Source organism: Tachypleus tridentatus, chromosome 1 (assembly GCF_004210375.1).
Source record: "Tachypleus tridentatus isolate NWPU-2018 chromosome 1, ASM421037v1, whole genome shotgun sequence".
Classification (NCBI taxonomy): Eukaryota; Metazoa; Arthropoda; class Merostomata; order Xiphosura; family Limulidae; genus Tachypleus; species Tachypleus tridentatus.
The window spans coordinates 121,417,853-121,426,385 of NC_134825.1; the positions used below are offsets into that span (position 1 = coordinate 121,417,853).

Sequence of the window (8,533 nt, forward strand, 5' to 3'; positions counted from 1 at the left end):
CTTGTTGCAGTGGCATGGACCATGATGCTTATGAGTGTGAAATTGACCCTCATTGTGTTAATTATAGTGGTTCTCACCCATCTTACTTTCATTCATGCCCGAGATGGGTGGAAGAAGAAGAGGCACAGCTTTTGAAAATGGTTCACAACATTTCTTACCCTCAAGCTTGAAAGTTTCTGTCTACTCTCTGTCTGACATATGCTGCTGTACTCCGCTTCATTCCACTGGGCCCAGCATGGCCAAGCATGTTAAGGTGTTCGACTCATAATCCGAGGGTTGTGGGTTCAAATCTCGGTTGCATTAAACATGCTCGCTCCCCCAGCTGAGGGGGCATTATAATGTGATGGTCAATCCCATTATTCATTGGTAAAAGAGTAGCCCAAGAGTTGGCAGTGGGTGGTGATGACCTAGCTGCTTTCCCTCTAGTCTTACACTGCTAAATTAGGGATGGCTAGCACAGATAGCCCTCAAGTAGCTTTACGCAAAATAAAAAACAAGCCAACAAACCATTCCAGTGCTATAGTAGAAGTGCAGACAGACCTCTGTGTCCAACAGTCTCTTCAAGACCATGTGAAAAGTCTTTTGACTTTTGTAGTCAAGAAAGTTTAGTCATTGTCGACATACATCTCAGTCCCTTCTGTTTCTTCCAGCAACCTTCTAGATCCACTTCGTTTGGTTATGGGTTCAGGTGTTTCCTCAGATTCGTCTTATTCTGTGTTCCCCGAGATGCAGAATGATTATTCATTCATGCCCTCAGTTGCTGGAATTTTTGTTCACTGACAGAGACCTGCCCACTCAACTCAGCAAGATCCATGGAGGTTGATAGATCTCTTTTTACTAAAGAGAAAAGATGTAGTCAAAAACAGAAGGCCACATGGATATAGTGGAACTGTCAAGGTTTCCATTCTGATTTAGATGACGTCAAGGCACTGTATGATTCGTATCATCCTGTGTGTCTTTCCTTACAGGAATCATTTTTGAAACCTGTCAATTTAGTCACCTTTTGGCTGTTATCTTTTTACCAGAATGACAGGCTGTGTGGTGGTTGAAAGCATAGAGGAGTGGTACTGCTGGTTAACCAATATGTGCTCACTCTGTGTCTTTGCTACTTGAGACCATAGCCATCCATGTCTCCTTGGGTTGTACTATCACTATTTGTTCTCTCTACTTGGTTCCTGAAGAGACCTCTGACCAGTTAGACCTTTGATGCCCTCAATGAGGAGTTATTGTTTCCCTTTTTAATCTTGTGGGATTTCAGTGGACATAATCCCCTCTGGGGTGGTGCTGATACTGATGGGAGGAGTCATTCCATAGAGCATATACTCTCAGATTACAACCTATCTCTCTTCAATACTGGTTCTTATACTTATTTTCATGCACCTAGTCAGTCTTATTGCTATTGATCTATCTGCTCCCTTTCTCTTTTTTCATACTTTTCTTGGAGGGTTGACAATAACACATGGTGCAGTAGTCATTTTCATATCATTTTGAGAGAGACTGGCCATGGTCAGTGCCACTCAACCTCTATGCCTCAGTGGAAGCTGGAACAAAACAACTGGCCCTCTTTCAGTGCTGTATTGGAACTTAATCCAGCCTTTATCTGTAAGCCACTGATAGATAACTGTGTGGCAACAATAACTGACTGTATTGTCCAAACAGCTGCTCAATCTATACATAAACCTTCACACATTTTCCACAGTATTATTGTCTGTAATGGAATCCTGCCTGCCACTTGGCACAGAAGGCCCAAAAAGGGGCATGGGATATCTTTTGTAGACATCCCGTACTTTCGAACTACATTGATTTTCAACGGGCCCATGCATGTGCTTGGCAAGTAAGACATCAAAGCCAGAAGGAATCTTGGATTAAATTCACAACCATCATCTCTTCTGCTACCAGCTCCAAAGTTCTTTGGGACAAGATTCAGGTCAGTAGTCAATATATTTTTGTCTCCCTTTCGAACTTGCTTTCCAATGGCCAGGAAGTTGCTTATGTCTAGAGCATCACCAATACTTTCAGCAAAAGATTTTGCTGGGTATCTTCATCCCCCACCTTTTTAGCCATGGGCAGAGGGTATGCCTCTTTCCTTTTGGGCTGATCGTCTCTGACAATAATCACCTATTTACACTGGTCAAACTCAAACTGGTCCTTCATTGGTCTGGCAGTACCTTGGTTGGACCTTATGGTATACACTAAAAGATGCTGCATCATCTCTCTCCTGCATCTTTTGTAATTCTTCTGGTTGGTTTTAACCAGATCTGGCAGGAGAATGATTTTTCTGATGCTTTGCTCTGGGCTATTGTCCTACTTTTTTCACAGTCTGAGAAGGATCCCAAACTTCAAACTTCCATCCAGTTGCTTTGGCAAGCTGTTTCTGTAAGATCTTAGAGAGAATGGTTAATAATCATCATGCCCTCCCATTGGGGGGTTCTGATGAGAGTGCTCTACTATGGACCACTTGTTTTGATTTGAAACGTTGATTAGAGAAACCTTTCTCAAGTGACAACGTCTAGTATCAGTATTCTTTGATCTTGAGAAGGCGTACGATACTATGTGGAGGTATAGCATTTTGGAAAACCTCCACTCCTATGGGTTGCATGGCCATTTGTCCATTTTTATTCAAAATGTTTAATGGGCCAGTGATTCCAAGTTTGTGTGGGTTTGACACTTTCTCATTCTCTCCTACAGGGACTTGGAGTCCCTCGGGGCTACATCTTGAGTGTCACACTTTTCATTATAAAGATTAATGCCATCACTGGACTACTCTTTCCTACCAATTCAAACGGGCTATATGTCAACAACTTCTACATCTCATGCCAGTCATCAAACATGATGTTTATTGAGTGGCAGCTACAAATTGCCCTCAGTTGTTTGCTGAAGTGAACCACAGCAAACAGTTTTACCATTTCTGTCTCTAAAATTGTTTGCATGCACTTTTGCCACCAACAGGATATTCTCCCTAATCCTGAACTCTGTGTCAGTGAAGTTGTGCTTCCTGTGGTCCCTTAGGCAAAGTTCTTGGGGCTTACCTTTGACCTTAAGCAGCTACGAGTCAAGTGTACAAGGGCACTGAACATTTTCCATGTCTTCTTTTCCACCTCATTAGGAGCAGATTGATGTTTGTTAAAGGTCTGTTATGCTCTCATTTGATCAAAACTGGACTATGGGTCTCTGGCTCTGCCAGGATCTTGGCCTTGAAGATGCTAGACCCCATTCAGTATCAGGGGCTTTGGCTCTGAATGGAGAGTTTCTACACAGTCTCATGAACCTCTCCTCTACACTCTACTTGCAACTGATTTTACTGTATGCTCCTTACCAAAGCATCCCACCTGGGGTTGTATTTTCCTTCCTCGGTGGTCCATGCTTTTTCAGGACAGACAGTCTGCCATTGTTCTTTTTAGGCCTTTGTATTCAGGTGCATTAGATAAATTGGGTCTGTCCTTGAGTGGCATTGCAGTATCCACGTCAGTCAATCCCACCATGGCTTATTACTATCCCCAAATATGACCTTTCTTTGAGTTACCTGAAGAAGAAGCTGGACACTCTTGATTGGAAGTACCGTCTTCTATTTGCTGAACATCTTTCAAACCATCCTAGTATTCCCATCTATGTGAATGGTTCAAAATGAGGTAACTGTGTGGGCTCTTCCATGGTTTGTTGTGGTTCAGAGGTTGTAAACAGAATCCATTCCACAGTTTCTGTGTTCACTGCCAAATTGTATGCCATTTCTCGTGCCCTGGATCATGTATAAGCTGTGCAGTACAAGAACTGTTCTATTTATACCAACTCCCTTAGCTCTTTACTGGCCCTTGAATTGCTTCATGTTAGTTCTCATTGATATTCAGAAACAATTGGCCCATTTCTCTTTATCATCTACTTCTATTCAGTTTTTCTGGATACCAGGACACATTGGTATTCATGAGAATGAGCTCCTGACATCACAGTCTGTGTGCTCTGGCACTTTCAATGCTGTGTCTGCCATACATGGACTATGGACCTGTATTCAAAGCTCAGCTCTGTGCCAGTTGGCAGTAGTCAACTTGAAGTGAGCAATGTGATAACAAGCTTTTCTAGATCAAGATTTATGTTTCTCCTTTGGCCATCTTGCTTCCACAAGGATTGGAAGGAGAAAGTTGTTGTGGCCAGGCTATGCATTGGTCACAGTTTTTACCTTATTTTCTTTTATCTAGGACTGAGGTACCAATGTGTAGTCTATGTGACACTCGTTTTTTAAACATAGGTTCACCCATGATGTTGGATAGTTTCATTGTCAATGATAACACTGTTCACCTTTTTAATGTTTTTAAAATTTTAAAGACCATTGGCCTTTTTAACTTTATTGAAATTTTTAACAGATGTTTAAAGCTTATTTAGTTTTACATTGATTCATTTTTACATTTTATAATGATTTTACTTTTTTTACTGGTTTTTTTAGTGCAGATAGCATAGTAATTTTGTTCCAACAAATGTCTAACAACCAACCAATCAACCTTTCCAAAGAATTTATTTAGATAAGTGTTTCTTTTGTTATAGGGTAAAATCAGTACTTCATTCATACACACAAAATACTTACAAAAATGTGTTTACTGTTGAACAATTTTTTTTCTTAAAAAAAAAAAAAAGCTGTCATATCCAGGTGGTAAGGCACTCCACACATAATCTGAGGGTCACAGGTTCGAATCCCCATCACACACAACATCAGCCATGGGGAAGTTATAATGTGACAGTCAATCTCATTATTTGTTGGTAAAAGAGTAGCTCAAGAGTTGGCAGTGTGCGGTGATGACTAGCTGCCTTCTCTTTAGTCTTACGCTGCTAAATTAGGGACGGCTGGCACAGATAGCTCTCATGTAGCTTTGCATAAAATGCAAATCAAACAAAGAAATATGTCAGCAGATAAATTAAGTAACTTTGGAAGACTGTTTATAAAATTAACATCAAACTGTAGAATTAGTTTGTTTATAATTATTCAAGAAATAAAATAACTTACATTATGTAATATTCACAGATTTTGAAAGTAATTTTATATACATTATTTTGGTTGTCTCATTAATGTATTAATAAAGTGATAATCATACAAATAAGTATAATGTTAATGAGATTATTGATAGGTGTGATAGGTGATAAAACTTTATATAACAGATCTAGTTGGTAGATGTATTTCACTTTGCTGTTATATGAAAAACAGGAATAATTATACAGAAACAGTTTAACATATATTTTTCAGGTAGGGAAGTTAGTGGAAAAAATTCTGTTGATAGTAATAATGAAAATTTTATATACTTGTAGATTTATTCATTAAAACAACTACCTGTGTGATTTTTCTTGTTTAAACTATTCTATACAAGTAGTATATAAATAGGCTTAATTAATGTTAATCGGTACGTCAACCCTTTGAAGTTTTGTTATATAGTGTTATAGAAGTGCTCCACTTTTGTAGCACCTTCAGTTGGTTGTACATGTGACAGTGGGTAAAGATTATTAGTAACTTTATTCTTCTTTAGACAATAAGCAGTATAAATATAGTCAAAGAAGTAGTGAAACCAACTGAAGATAAGATCTGTGGAGGGGTATGTAAGTTTTGATGACACCTGTAAGAAGCAGATCATCATAAGAAAGCAAAAACTACATAATATTTGTAAGGATACTACCTTTTCTTTTTATGGAATTCCTTAAAACATCCATAAATTTTGTGTAACAGCATAAAAGTTTGAAGAAAACATGATTCAAGCAGACCAAGAATTTCAAAATTTGTCAATACAGCTACTGTGTATGTTTTATTTGAAACAGCGTCGTGGACACTATACACTGTGTAGTTGGTATGTTGTTCACAAGAATTAATTTTGATAGGATAATGTTTTAAGTTGTTGTTTTTTCATTAAAGTTTTCTTCACTAGGTTTCTTAGGTGGCTGTTGTAATGCTTGAGTGATGTATTAGCTGATTAGATATAATAAATTCATCATAATGTAAAGAGAACCAGTTGATAATTTGGTAATACATATTTTTTTTCACTTGGCTTGAATTTTAAGGGATAATATGTAATGACTCTTACTTGTTTCTAAGTGAGTTTTCATTGGATGCCCTTTAAAATGTGGTGATAGTATTGCATTCAGGCGTAGCAGTAGTGCCTAACAGACTGTGTGCAGTAATGGGAAACAAAGGACTCGATAATTCTTCTAACTCGTGTGTAAAATAATTTTAGTTACTAGTACAAGACTGTGAGTTTTAAAAGCTTTAATGAAATTTTATTATAAAAAAATGCTTTTTTTTGGACAAAGTATCATAGACTAAGTATAATGATTTATGTGATGTTTCATTCCAGGATAAGTCGTGAGATGTTACGTTGATTCCAGAACAAAGTGTTTGGACCTCATAATTTGAAAGTTCATGTAAATATTGTGGGTAAGAAATATCTTATCTAGGAAAGCTAGTGGTTTTAGTTGCAGACAGTAAATTTTGATGTCATTTTTAAAAAGAAAAACCAAACTTGTTTTGTTTAGACTAATTGAAATAAATAATTAGTTTTCCAAATGTTTAACTATCCATGCTTTAAAATAATATTATGAGTTTTTTATGGGATTAGATAATGTTTCTAACTGTTTTACAATTAAAATAAACTAATATTTGATTAAATTGTAGCAATATATGAACTTATTTATAAGATTTGTGGAATAGTAAGAAAAACTGATAATATATTAAAACAAAACTAATTGCATTTTAAAACTAACTGTTCAATGGTTGTAAATGATCTTATTAATGATTGTATTTTATTAATATTTATTCAAACACACACACACACTCACTAATCAACATGCCCTAGGAGATAGGCACCAATTAATAAATTGTTTTAATTTTCCATTTTTATCATAGGCTATTCTAGTATATCTTGTCCATTAAAAAGTTATTCTTATTTCTGTGCAATTTAAACATTATTTGTTTCACAGTGTCCTCTGAGAATGTTGACTTTTCATCAAAATCAGCTGTACAGAAAAGTTATGAATCAACAAGTTACAATAGCAATGTATCTGGAAACATAAGTGTTTCTAATGTGAGTGAATTTATTTGGCAAATGTGAGAAAACAATTCACTGGGCTTATGAAATAACAAAATGTTGAGTCTTTGACAGTTTTTGTTTCTTAGAAGTATTCATTTTGTGTGATATATTGTTCTTTTCCTTCATTTCTGTATTTCTGCTGATCTGTAGGGGTCTTTTAATCTCAGAGTAATATCTCTAGTGAAGTATTTGTTCTTTGATATCTGATACCAGGATCAGTAGCTAGAATTCGTCTCAGTGTGACAATTACCAACACTTTAGTAGATGAATCTAATCTTGTTTTATCATTGCATGCTTTCTGTTTTGATTTTCTTTGTATTAAGTTTTATTGAAAAAAGCATATTACATTTATACATAATACAAATGTTACATCATTTCCTTGTGTTCAATAGAACAAGTTGTGAGACACTTAATGTGTCAGATATTTTGTAGTCTTATGTATTTAACAAATTTTGTGACATTTAAAGTAGATTTTATATCAGAGCAAAAAATTGTGATTTAACAATATACTTATATTAAATTTTAATAACAGCGCAATGAACAAATGTATTTTTAACGTTACCTAAACACCTTATGATTAGAGCTGAAAGCCTTGATCAGGCCCATCTATCTGAAATGTGATTAATTTAACACCCAGTATCAGATGATTAAAATGTCATTAAAAGTCACATCAAGTGTGACATTTTATTTTTTATGGTTGTCAAGGAAAAGAATATTTGGATAAGATGTTAAATATTTTATTATGAAATGGAGAAAAAAATCACCTCAAAATTTCTTAGAAAAATGTGTTCAAACAGTTGCACTGGCTTTTATATGGTGTAAGTGTTGTCATAAATAAATTACTTTATAAAGGTTCTAATCTTCATTGATTTCCAGTAATCATTAAAATCTATATTGTATTATTACATTTTAATCTAGAAAGAATCAATCATTTTATAAAACATACAAAACTTGGTTCGAAATGAAACTTGACAGGCCATTGATAGTGTGTTCTAGAGAAGTGTAGGTTATGAGACAATACATACAAAAGTTGAATCAAGTCCCATTTACTTTAAACTAGGACATCCTATTGATACTGTTTCACATCCACATTAATATCAGTTATCCTCACATCTTAGATAGTGCTTCAACCATTTACATGTCTTTTCACTATAAAATTTTGTACCAACTCTTTCATAGTTTACAATGTTTATAGTTCAGAAAACAAATCCACATCATAAAAACATTTTATCAGAACAATTCACAAGCTGTTTTGTTAAAGATTGAGCTTGTTATAATGATTGTAAATGCAGCAGAAACATTTCTAATGACACCATTCGTTTTCTTTTTTCACAAAATGTTTATAACCGTCAATTATCTTTTTCCCTTGTTATACCTCCAACTTAACTTATGAATTTATTAATCTGTCATGGAACTGTAGGTTATTGTTACTGACTTTCACATCAAGAAATTCAATACTCCCAGCTTAAAACTGTCAG

The 8,533-nt window shown here is 35.5% G+C and overlaps 1 protein-coding gene across 3 annotated transcripts in view; it reads left to right on the plus strand.

Moving 5' to 3' along the window:
• LOC143222536 (uncharacterized) overlaps positions 1-7,920 on the plus strand; it is a 102,682-nt gene extending 94,762 nt beyond the window's left edge. For 2 of the 3 annotated variants that reach the window (XM_076449155.1, XM_076449174.1), the window contains exons 11-12: positions 6,324-6,403; positions 6,946-7,920. The gene's annotated coding sequence lies outside the window, so the exon portion shown is untranslated. The remainder of the gene's footprint in view (positions 1-6,323; positions 6,404-6,945) is intronic. The other variant, XM_076449165.1, reaches the window with a different exon arrangement.
• The last annotated feature ends 613 nt before the right edge of the window (positions 7,921-8,533 follow it).